This window comes from Echinops telfairi, unplaced genomic scaffold (genome assembly GCF_000313985.2).
Source record: "Echinops telfairi isolate 266 unplaced genomic scaffold, ASM31398v2 ScPeMD7_31;HRSCAF=116, whole genome shotgun sequence".
In the NCBI taxonomy this organism is placed as follows: Eukaryota; Metazoa; Chordata; class Mammalia; order Afrosoricida; family Tenrecidae; genus Echinops; species Echinops telfairi.
This window is the reverse complement of record NW_022103928.1, coordinates 51,751,425-51,763,468: the sequence shown is the minus strand read 5'-3', so window position 1 is coordinate 51,763,468 and position 12,044 is coordinate 51,751,425. Positions and strand designations below refer to the sequence as shown.

General features: G+C 40.0%; 1 protein-coding gene across 2 annotated transcripts in view; it reads left to right on the top strand.

Annotated features, from left to right (window-relative positions):
• Nucleotides 1-12,044, top strand: part of LOC101662751 (cAMP-responsive element modulator) — a 67,066-nt gene that overhangs the window by 327 nt on the left and 54,695 nt on the right. The window lies entirely within an intron of this gene.

The window sequence follows — 12,044 nt, the reverse complement described above, 5'->3', positions numbered from 1 at the left end:
TCAGGCGGGCCGCCGACCGCGGTTTCCGGGCCTGCAGGACGATCGGCGAGAGCACCGCGGCCTCGTCTCCAGCTCGGCACCCGCGGCCCTCGGGGCTCCCCGCTCCGGTCTCGGGGCTCCCCGCTCCGGTCTCGGGGCTCCCCGCTCCGATCTCGGCGCCCCGGGCCCAGCAAGCGGAGCCCCTCGCCCTCCCCGAGGCCCACCTTGCCCGCTTCCCCGGCCTCTCGGAAATGCCCAGCGCGCCGGACCTTGTCGCTCCCGTCCGCCTAACCTTGACACGCTGTCTCGCTGGTTTTGCCTTCATTTCAATCAAGTAACTCTGTTAAGCGTGCAAACGGGCCTGTCGGTTTTCTTAAAGCCTCTGGACCTTGGCAGAAGTTGTAAAAATCCTCGATTGAAAAGCTTTGATGAAATGGGGTCCTCACTCTAAAAAGGGACAAGGAGGAAGGACGTTGGTTGTTTTCACCACAACCGGCGATTTGTAACACCGTTGCCCCAGTTTTATGTTCTCGGTTGAAACATAAATTAATGCAGCAGCGCGTTTCTTCTCGGAAACCTGAGTACCGGGGACCTTGCGGATTGTGTTATTTTAGTGCCGGGACACCACAGATGGATGAGATAACGCTTTTATAATAGCTCTGAAGGAGGAACAAATCCAGGGCAGCGAATAGAAACCACAGTTGATTTTATTCTTCAGTTGTGATATTTTGCTATTTTACTGCCACCTAGCAAGGTTGCCTAAACCTGCTTAGTAAGGAATCAACTCATTCATTACACATAGTTCTTCACTTTAGGATTCCATGCATATCGGGTCCCTAAGTTTGAAGTCACTTAGATCTTTTTGTATGCACTGTGATAAAGTGGCTATCAGTTTGCAACTCAATATTCAGAAGTTTTAACTTAATTTGATAAACCTTAAGCGTGACCAAGCCAAGCCCCTGTTAGCGTTAGTCACAGTGTAGTTTTACGCGACTTTACAGTTTCTCCCTTTTCGGCTTAATTTGTTGGGCAGACAGAGTTCATTCAACCACCTTCCTTTATATATAACGCTAGATGCAAGGTTATAAGAGGTCCAGTATGAAAGTTGTGTTAGCATGCATTAATAATTCATGTTCCTTATCTTGCAGCTATTGAAAGCCCACATATGCAGAAATCCTGAAATAGTCGCATAATTTACAACTGAAATTCAGATGCTTATGATTAATGAACTTAATTTTTTAAATTATTACTTTGGCTACTGACCTTAATGTATTTGCTAATGTTTGATAATGCTAAATTGGGTGTCTGTAGTGCTGTAAGCCGAGTGACTAACTTTAGGCAGTAATTGAGTGTTGCTTTATTTCCAGAAGTCACAATGGTTTTGTTTTCTTTCTGGGCACCACAATTTCCCCCTAGATGCTTTCTCGTTGACAGGCTTTTCCTCTTTAAGACGTAGTCTTTAAATCTTTGAATTTAAAGTGACATGAAGGCATCGTTTTCCCAAAGGAAAGCCAATATGCTTGGCCAGTAAATGCTTGATGTTAGTAAAAACTGATGTTTAAGGAACTACCTCTTGATTCAAGCACAAGGTGAAGAAGACATTTAGATGGTTTTGATCCTGGATTAGTAAACACGTAAAGCATTGTCATGTTAAGTGTTGATAACTACACAAATGCTTTTGGTGAGTCTGTAAATAGATCAGTGTAAATGCTTTCCTAGTGACTTAGAAGTTGGCATGGAATCATTTTTGTGAGTGAAGTTGTAACTACACTGATATTTTTAAGCCTTCATATTTTTGTAAGAGTATATGAATAAATTTTTATTTACTGTATAAACAGAGAAGCTTTTTAGTTTTTTTTGGTTTTGCCTGGTGCTTGACAGTGAGTGAAATTTGCTTCTAGTACATTAACCAAGTACAGGCTCCATAGGTACTAGCCTGCACCCTCGTGTCCCACTGATGTTAGTCATTGCATATAAAATGTGAAATCATGAGGCCCTAATGTCGGGGGTTTAAGTGGAGAGAAAATATTTTGAGAAACGATGTACAAATGCGCTTTACACAATTGATGTGTGTATGGATTGGGATAACAGTTGTATGAGCTCCTAATAAAATGTTAAAAAAATAAAAATAAAATAAAATGTGAAATCTAGCACCTCCCACTAGCCTCTTATGGTCATTTCAAGAAAAATAGGGGACAATATTAGATTATTATTACACATAAACATCTTGATGAAATCTTTACCAGTATAAACATTTCTGATTTTGACCCTGGCCTACTACTTTATACTCTCTACATGTAAATATTGGGCCACAAAATTGAGCCAGTGTGAAGTGAGTAATTAATTGGAAAGCTCTCAACTGCCCTGCTCCATTTAAATAGATGTCTTAAAATAAAAGTGAACAATGCAAACACCAAGCAGCTGAGCCCTTGGTATTTTGATATGCGGTCAACATGTGTTGCTAAGGAAATAAACCTGAAATGTATTTGAATTTTCATAAGTTTCTGCTTCTTAGAATTAACTTAGAAGTACATGTATAAGTCAACTTGGAAAAGAAGAGTTACCACACATAGAATGCAGTTTAGATATTACCAGTACAGGAACTTTAAAGTTGAGACTTCATCGTGGAAAATGTAGGTCATGGCTTACATGTAGGTAGACCATATACATTTTAAGTAATTAAGTTAATAATTTACTTAAAAAAACTAGAAAAGCCATTTGAAATGCTTTTTTTACTTGTGGGAGGGATACAATAAAATGGCCTCCGACCCGCTGTTCCTCAAAACAAAGGCTTCCACCCACAGGTTTTCATTTGTTTTTATGTGCTTGTCTATCCAGAAGACTGAAAATAGATATATGAAGAGGAATGGTTAAGGATAACATTGGCGGGAATTTATCTTGATATCACTTATGCAGACCCCATAAGGTTTCTTAGTGTTCAGTTAGAACAAAATTTAAAAACTGAAAGCTCTATTTTACACATCTCATGGCTAGCCTCAGGAGTGTTCAGAAATTTCTGGTTTGATATCTGTGAAACAACTTGTCTAAATAGAGGAAAAATGTGGACCAGGCAGTTACTATGTGGGAATTTTGCTTAAAAGACTGCTTAAAGACCCTCCTATTTATGAGTAAGAATGACCAAGCTTACTAGCAACTCTCACTCACATACAGGCTCTTTGAAGGGAGGCTGGGTGGCACAGTTGATGGTGAGCTGCTAACCCAGGGAATCAAACCTAAGGAGCGAATGACCTGGTAAACTTTCTGTAAACATCACAGACAAGAAAATCCGGGGAGCAGTTGTGCTCTAGAACACAACCCGGGAGTCAGGGCCCAGCGCCAGGGCAAATGGCACTGGTCACAGTTCTCCACTACTGGGAAGCAGTTTCTTACTTGCTTTCTAAACTAGTACAACCAAGCAAATTAAATGTCAAAAGTAAAGCCTCTGAACTTTTAGAGGAGCTTTTGAGACTGAGAAACTACTATACTCTGAGAGTTTAGAAAAATACAAAGCAGTATTTTAAATTATTTAAGTGAACTTTTACCTTAACTCAAAGTCTTGTTCAATTTTGTTCATAATCTATAGAAACCAAACTCACTGCCACCCAATAGACTTTGACTCAGTGTCCTTGTAGGGCAGGGTAGAACTGCCCCGGGGGTTTCCAAGACTGTACCTCTTTCTGGGAGTAGAAAGTCTCATTCTTTCTCCCTTGGAGTGGCTGGTGGTTTTGAACTGCTGACCTTGGTGGTTAGCTATCCAATGCATAACCGCTGTGCCACCAACACTCTTTAATGAAGGACCTCAGTATTTTTTTGTTTACTTACAAGTTTCTACACTTAGATACCATCTTTGTTCAAACATACCCTGATAGAACCAATCTAGCCATTCCACTGCCCTTGAGGCAGTTCAGATGCATAGCAATCTTATAAAGACAGAATAGCACTGCTCTTGGGGTTTCTGAGACTAAGTCATGGAAGTTGCCTCTTAGCCCCATGGAGTGGTTGACGGTGGTAGGTGTGAACCCAAAGCTTAACCCATCGAGCCAATTGAGGTGAGTATACAGTAATTGCGTTCATTTGTTTCTCTGAACTTGAGCTAATTCTAGTGTCTTACCTACCCTTTCTCGGATTTACTAAATAGTAATCAAGTACACTTGTACTTTGCATGTAGATGAAATGTTTTGAAATGTATTTAAAGAGCAGTCAGGAAGCATGCTCTTGTAAAGAAAAACATTACCATGATTCTTTTAAACAAGTAAATCCCTCAAATGATTGTAATACTTGTTTTCCTTCATCAATTTAGGGGGTGATGTTTGGAAGGGTGGATACAGGCTGTGATACTGAAATTTCATTTCATCTTTAACAGCTACCCTGTTTCCCTGAAAGTAAGACATCCCCTGAAAATAAGACCTACTTACAGTGCCTCTCACTGAAATATAAGGCATCACCCCAAAAATAAGACCTCCCCCAAAATAAGACCCCCAAAGCTACCGTAACTCTGGACTCTGGACTGTAGCAGCAGGTGCCACTGCACAGCTCACTGTTGGCCACCCAGCCGGAGCAGACAGGAAGTGCGAGGTCTCTTAATAAAACAATAAACAAATGTGTACCGTAATCTTCTTCATGGAAAGAGAAGACATCCCCTGAAAATAAGACCTAGTGCATCTTTGGGAGCAAAAATTAATAAAACAAACAAAAATTTAATATAAGATACTGTCTTATTTTGGGGGAAACAGGGTAGTTCTGTTCATTGACAAAAATAGTCAAAGGGAGGCTAGCAGGTGGCAAAATACTTGAAAAAGGGATTCTTGAACAGTTACCATGTATACTCGAGTATAAACCAACCCGAATATCGACCGCTGCACCTAATTTTACCACAAAAAGTGCTTTAAAAATGTGCTGAAAAACTCAGCTTATACTCAAGTATATAGGTAATCATTTAGTGATGTGAATTTTTCTTAACTATAACAGAGACCCCAAATGATTACATTGGAGTAACCTTAAACCTTACATGTCATATTTGAATTAAAAACATTTTCTACATGTGGGAAACATTTATTACAAGGACTGTGGATATACAAAAATAGAAAGATTGTTATTTGAAAGTTTCACAAAGTCTACAAAGGATTTAAAAGTGGTTTGTTGTCTTGCTACACTATTACTTTTGTTTTTCCTGAACTCTCACATAAAATGGATACTAACTGTTAGGCTTATTCTGTCAATTGCAAGGATATGGGCATTTGACTAGTTCTCCCTCGCGATAACTAATGGAAAATAACCAGTTTGATAGTCTTCCTTTGTCTTTTAGACATTACTTGTTCTTGCCACTTCAATTAGGGTTGACCTATGAAGATTTCCCATTTTCCTAGAGAATTACATTCTTGCTTCATCTCGGAATGGAACGAAATCAAGTTTTCTTCTACGTTCACTTTTCTCCCTGCAACTCTAAAGATGCAAGCTGCCGACTAGTCCACATTCTGTATCTGCAGCCATTTATTTAGTAACTGCTGCGGGGAGAACTTTAGGTTGCTTAAAATCCAGTTTTTGTTGGTTTCACCAGTTAATATCCATTGTGCTTAATCTCACTGGTGGAATGAAAGGGGAGAAAAAAATTTAAGTAGTTGAAAATACCTTGTGAAATAAGGTTCCTTTATACAAAGTTCCTGATTTCACTGAAGGCGCAGCACATCGCTGCTTTTTTCATTGTGTGTGTGTAGTGTGTTGGTTGTCAAGTGCCACTAAGACAGTCCAACAAAAGGAAACACTTCCCCCACCCTGTGCCATCCTCACGGCTGTGATGATATTCAAGTCCATTGTTAGAGCCACTGGACCATTCCATCTCCTGAGGGCCTTCCTCTTTTTCACTGACCCTCTATCAACCAGATGTCGTTTGACGTGAGAGGAAGTCTCATCCTCTTTGAAGGAGCATTCTTCCTGTACTCTTAAGACAGATTTGTTTGTACATGAACACAGTTATTCTGTGCCTCCCATCTTTTTTTAAAGCCATTTGATTTATGATTCAGAAAAGTATCATTTGTTTTTGACTCTCTGCTTGTGCCTTCAACATTTAAAAAATAACTTTCGGCTCCTCATTGCAGAAAGTGGAGTCCTGGTGGCATAGTGGTTACACATCGGGCTGCTAACTGCAAGATCAGTGGTTCGAAACCACCAGCTGCTGTGTAGGAGAAAGATGAGACTTTTTACTCCCATAAAGAGTTACACTCTCAGAAACCCACTGGGGCAGTTCTACCCTGTTCTATAGGGTCACTGTGTGTCAGCATTGACTCAGCGGCAGTGAGTTTAATAAGGAAACCATTGCGTGATCCTGCGCTGGATGCACATAGCACACATGGAACTACTATAGGCTCTGCTGACATATTTTTGTCATGAACTACCTGAAGAAGTCTAGGTCTCAGGCATGGGTCCCTGTGCACATACTACATGGTGCTTTACCAACTTTCTTCAAGGTAAACAATTCTAGTACCAGGGGCTTGGAATAGCCTAGTTTTGTTAGCGGCTATATTAAAGCATAGCTTATGACAGTGGGTCAGATGCTGAACCTTTTGAAAGGTTCTACACTGTCCCTGGAAGAAGGTGCTTAGGAGTTCAGAGGTCAAGTCCTTTCCATCTTCATTTGATTTTTGTTCAATACTGTGCTCCTCAAACCCTCCAACATTACAAGCTGAGGTGTGAAGTTCTTTCAGCTTGAGCGATGATGAGTGCATTTACCTTCCTTTTTGGCTTTCTAGCGCCAGGTGTCATTGTACTGCTTTGTCCTCGTAGGCTGCCCTGTGAAGTTGGCTGTTCGCGTTTCATCTTTTCCACCACTCACTTTAATGACTCCACATGCAAGAGCAAGCTGGAGTCTCTTCTGAGAACTGCGTTGCTTTTTCTTGCCGGTCTTTTTTTATATGACGTTTTGCTTTCTTCATGTATGATGTTCTTGATGTCATCCCACTAGTCATCTGGTCTTGAGTGTTCAATGTGTCAAATCAGTTCTTGAGGTAGTCTCTAAATTCAGGTGGGATGTACTGAAGGTCATGAACTTGTTTTATTTTCTTCAGTTTCAACTTGAACTTACTTATGAACAATTGGTGATCTTTTCCACAGTCAGCCCCTGGCCTTATTTTATTTGAATGTCTAGATCTTCGCTTCCCTCTGTTGCATTCCATTTGATTGCTGGGTACTCCATCTGGTGAAGCCCATGTCATGTATAGTCCACATGTATACTTGCCACTTATATTGTTGAAAACAGATATTTGAGCCGAAGAAGTCATTGGCCTTGCAAAATGTATCACGTGATCTTGTTTCATAGCTATTACCAAGGCCACATCTTCCAACTGTTGTTTCTTCCTTTGCATTTCCAACTTTCCAGTCTCCAGTAATTGTCAATACTTTGTTATTGCATGATTGATCAAATTCATGCTAAAGAAGTTGGTCAAACCCTCCAACACACTGCCATTGTGCTACTTCTGACTCTCAGTTACGCTGCAGGACAGGGCACAACTCCCCTTCTGGGTTTCTGAGACTGTGACGCTTCCTAGTGAAGTCTTCCTTCACATTCTCCTTCGGAGTCACTGGGTGGTTTCAAACGACTGATCTTGCGGTTAGCAGACCAATGTGTCACCGCTCTTCCTGTGCAGAAGTTGGCACAATTCTTATATTTCTTCTTCATTGGCTTAAGTTTATGGTACCTAACAAGTTCTTATATGTATATAGATGTATCCTATGACAGACAGGATGGTGATTCAAGATCTGGAAATGTTATTTTTTGGATGATGAAGCAATGCCATTCCTCTTCAATTTGTCGTTTCCTGAATAGTATTCCATATGGTGGATTGACTGAAAATGCCCAATACCAGTTCATTTTAGTTCACAAATAGCCAGGATATCAATCTTTATATATTTATTCCATTTCATTTTCGACTTCTAATTTTCTTAGATACATATTTTGTTCATGTGTTCCACATTCAAATTTTTTTTTTCACATTTGATTATTAGTGGATACTTGCAGCTGTTTCTTATTTTGAGTTGGGGCCTGTATGTGGGCCCTGTCTGCAGATAAAGTTCCTGAAATCTTTACTCCTTCCACATCATTAAAGTTCATTCTCCTTTGAGGTGTCAGCTCTTTACTGCTTGTATTTTGAGTGCCTTCCCACCTGAGAGGCTCATCTCCTGGCACTGTAGCTGCCAAAGTCTGTGGCCACTGATAACTTTACAGTGACTAATTCAGAAGGGGACAGCCTGTTCTTTCTTTGTCTCTTCTTAGTCTGTAAGCTCTCATCAAATCTGTTTACCCTGGGCGATCCTGCTGGTACTTGAAATATTGGTGGTGTGACTTCCAGCTTCAAGCAACAAACACACCACCCACTACAGCAGGACAAATTGACAGGCAAGTGGTGGCTTCACTTTTTTTAGTGTCTATAATCAAGGTTAGGTTGAAGGTTTTGTTTTCAAGGTTAGGTTGAGAACGGTTTATTTTAAGATCCTATTTCTTATGAGGAGGCTTTTTGTTAGACAGTTTTGTTTAGTTGTTCAAAGTGGTAAGACTTCATTTATGCCGAATGAATAGCTTGCACTTCATCTTGATGAACATTTGTTGTTAACCTGATTGACATGCGTAAGCCACTGTTAGCTCTGGGACTATAATGCAGCTGTTAGTCTGCTCTCTTCTTTTCCCCCACTGATTGTTGTTGTTGTTTTGGATTCTTCCTCCTAATTTCTCAAATACATTTGTGATTTTTATTCTTGAATCTCAAAAGCTTTACAAAAATTAAGCCTATGGAGAACAAGCAGCCTTGTTGTCTACTTACTTGTCCTTAAATCTTACACATGTTCTGTTCCTATCGTTCATTTCCTTTAGCTTTGTTCATCTTTATTAATGAGGAAAACAATCTCTAGGTTAATAAAAAGAATACTATATTTGTATCTTTGTTTGGATGTGCTATGACTTTGAAAGGAGGACAAGGGAAATGTATTTTTAGTGTGCCTCTGTTTTATGGCTTCTGAATTGACTGCGAACGTGGGACGAGGGAGCAGAATCTATTAGTGCTCAATATTAACTGCATCGCTTCTCGTGTTTTTTATCTAATCACATCCGGGGTAGATGGAAGGTGGGTTTTTTTAGTGTCTATAATCAAGGTTAGATTGAAGGTTTTGTTTTCAAGGTTAGGTTGAGAACAGTTTATTTTAAGAACCTATTTCTTATGATGAGGCTTCTTGACCGCTTTATGTGCTGTGGATCCCTTTGGGTGTCTGGTGATCATTAGGCCCTTCTTCAGCAAAATGTTTTCAGAAAGCTTCCGAGTATAAATACAATTATCCAAGAAGCTAATTGTGTTGATGCTTATTGCTGTGTTGGCTTGTGTGTATTTCATTCTCTTGTGAAAATCATCTCCGTAATGGGTTGAAATGTTCATTTTTGAAAGTGCAACAAGAACCTCAATTGTTTCACAAGTTGCCTTCTAAAGAACTTTACAGTTTTGTAATACTTCCTTAGTCTTGAACAGTTATTTCCAACAGCAATACTGTAATATCCGGTCCAATTGCAAGCTATGTTTTAAGCAAACTAATGTTATTTTTCAAAAGTCTTTCCAAAATATTCAAGTAGCTCTTCCGAGGAAGAGCTCTCTTTATAAAACCACGCCTGTTGTCAACATGCTATCTCTAACAACATTCCCCAATGGCCACAGAGGGATGGCTGACCGAGTGGCTGTGGTGATGACTGTAAACTAACTCTAGAGCCATAGAACCAAGCTGGCAGGAGCAGAGCACTCAGGCTCGCTAAAATGGAACTGCCCTGGGCAGTAGCTAAACTAAGTTTTACTGAGGAATCGAGAATACAGTACTAGCTAACACGGAAACTGATTGGTTAGGCTTGCTTTTTACTTCTGGTAAAAGTGTCCAAGAAGTTTATTTTTTAAGTCTTTCTAATTTTTGCCAGAGAGTTATATTAAAACATTAATGTAATGAATTAGTACAGACTTGATGCTCAAAATTTTCTAAGTGTAAATACACAATCTTTCTCTAATTAGTGTATTTTAATTACAAGCTTGCATAGAGGGCCATATATTATGGGATACTTAAAACCAATGAAATTAATTGAAGTTTTTATGCCGCAGGGTGAACAGACCAACACTGGTTTAGTGTGAGTTGTATGCCAAGTGTTATTTCTATAATGAAATCAAAAATAAAAAGTTTTCATATGGTGTTAAGTGGCTTTTCAAGTACAGCACACAATAGTTGTTGAACTCGTTTTTCTCTTAGTGTGTATGCCCTGGTGGCGTGGTGGTTACTAGTTGCTTGGCGCTCAGCTCTTGGAAACCCCCAGCCACTCTGAGGGAGAAAGATGAGACTTTCTTCTCCTGTGAAGAACCTCAGAAACCCACTGGGCTGTTCCACCCTGTCCTCTAGGGTCGCCATATGTCAGAATCGACCCAATGGCGTTGACCTTGATTATTTGCCTGTCGTGAACATAGTCTAAAATGTTACTTTTTACAGCAGATGGGTTTTAAATTGGTTATTGTAGAACAGTGGAAGTGCACAGGACATTGTCTTAGTAATCTTTGTAGTTTCAGGCACATGGAAATGGGCCTAAAAATAATAATCTCAGACTACATAGTAAATCATGGTAACTCAGGAGTATTTTTTTGCAAAATGGAAGCATTTTATATGGCATAAGGCCCAGTATCAAACATAATCAGGACATTTGAACTCCTAACCATTCAGTGTTTGGGAAAGGCTAAGAGGGTTGTGGTGGTGGCCGAGTCCACACTCATCTACCAACCGAGTTAAACCGTGTTCTGAGAAGTGAAAAGCAGAGTTGAGATCCACTCAGCAGAGTAGCAAGCAGTCGGCTTTCCAGAGTATGCGCAGTGTTAACGAGCGGGGCTCCCTGCTTTACCAATCCATACAGGGTCATGTTAGCCCTCACCATTTTATAGAATAGAAAGGAAAATCATACCTTAAAATTATACTGCTTTTGTTTTTTTTGGGGAAAAATCTGTTACCAAGTACCTGATTTGTAATGCACAGAGCCTTGGATATTTTTTCCTGAAGACGAGTCTTTGTTGTTGGGTGCTGTGGAGTCGGTTCTGACCCATAGCACCTTTGGACAACAGAATGCAGCACTGCCTGGCCCTGTGCTATCCTCAGAATTGTCCCTGTGCTCGAGCCCATTGTTGCAGCCACGGGGCCAGTCCTTCTCCTTGAGGGCCTTCTCGTCTTCATTGCCACTCCACTTTACCGAGCATGATGTCCTCCCCAGGGGCTGCTCTCTCCTGACAACATGGTCAAATGTGTAAGATGACGTCTCTCCATCCTCCCCTCTAGCTGTATTTCTTCTGAGACAGATTGTTTTGTCCTTTTAGCATTCCATGGTACTTTCGATATTCTTCTCCAACACCTCAAGTACATCAATTCTTCTTTGGTCTTCCTTACCCAATGTCCAACTTTCAAATTCATGTGAGGCAATTAAAAATACCACAGCTTGGGTCAGGAGCACTTAGTCCTCAGACTAACCTCCTTACTTTTCAATACTTGAAAAGAGTTCTTGTGCAGCAGATTTATTTAATGTAGCACGTCTTTTGATCTCTTGAGGGCTGCTTCTGTGAGCACTGATTGTGGATCCAGGCAAGACAAGAATCTGTGACTACTTCAGTCTCTTCTCCGTTTATCCTGATGTTGCCTCTTAGGCCAGTTGTGAGCATTTTAGTCTTCTTGATATTGACTTGGAACCCGTACTGAAGCTGCAATCCTCGATCTCTTTCAGCAAGTGCCTCAAGCCCTCATTTTCAGCAAGCAAAGGGTGTGTCATGTCATCTGTATATCTCAGGAATCATTGGAGAGTCTTCAATAAGAAAATTGCATATTTGCATTTTCATTTTCTTTTTTTTTTGTTTCCAATTTTTAAAAATGTTTTTTTGTTTCCAATTTTTAAAAATGTTTTATTGACATCTTTCACATTATATAATTCAATGGTTTGAATATATATATATATATATTTAATGGTTTGAATATATATATATATTTAAACATTTTATTAGGGGCTCATACAACTGTTATCCCAA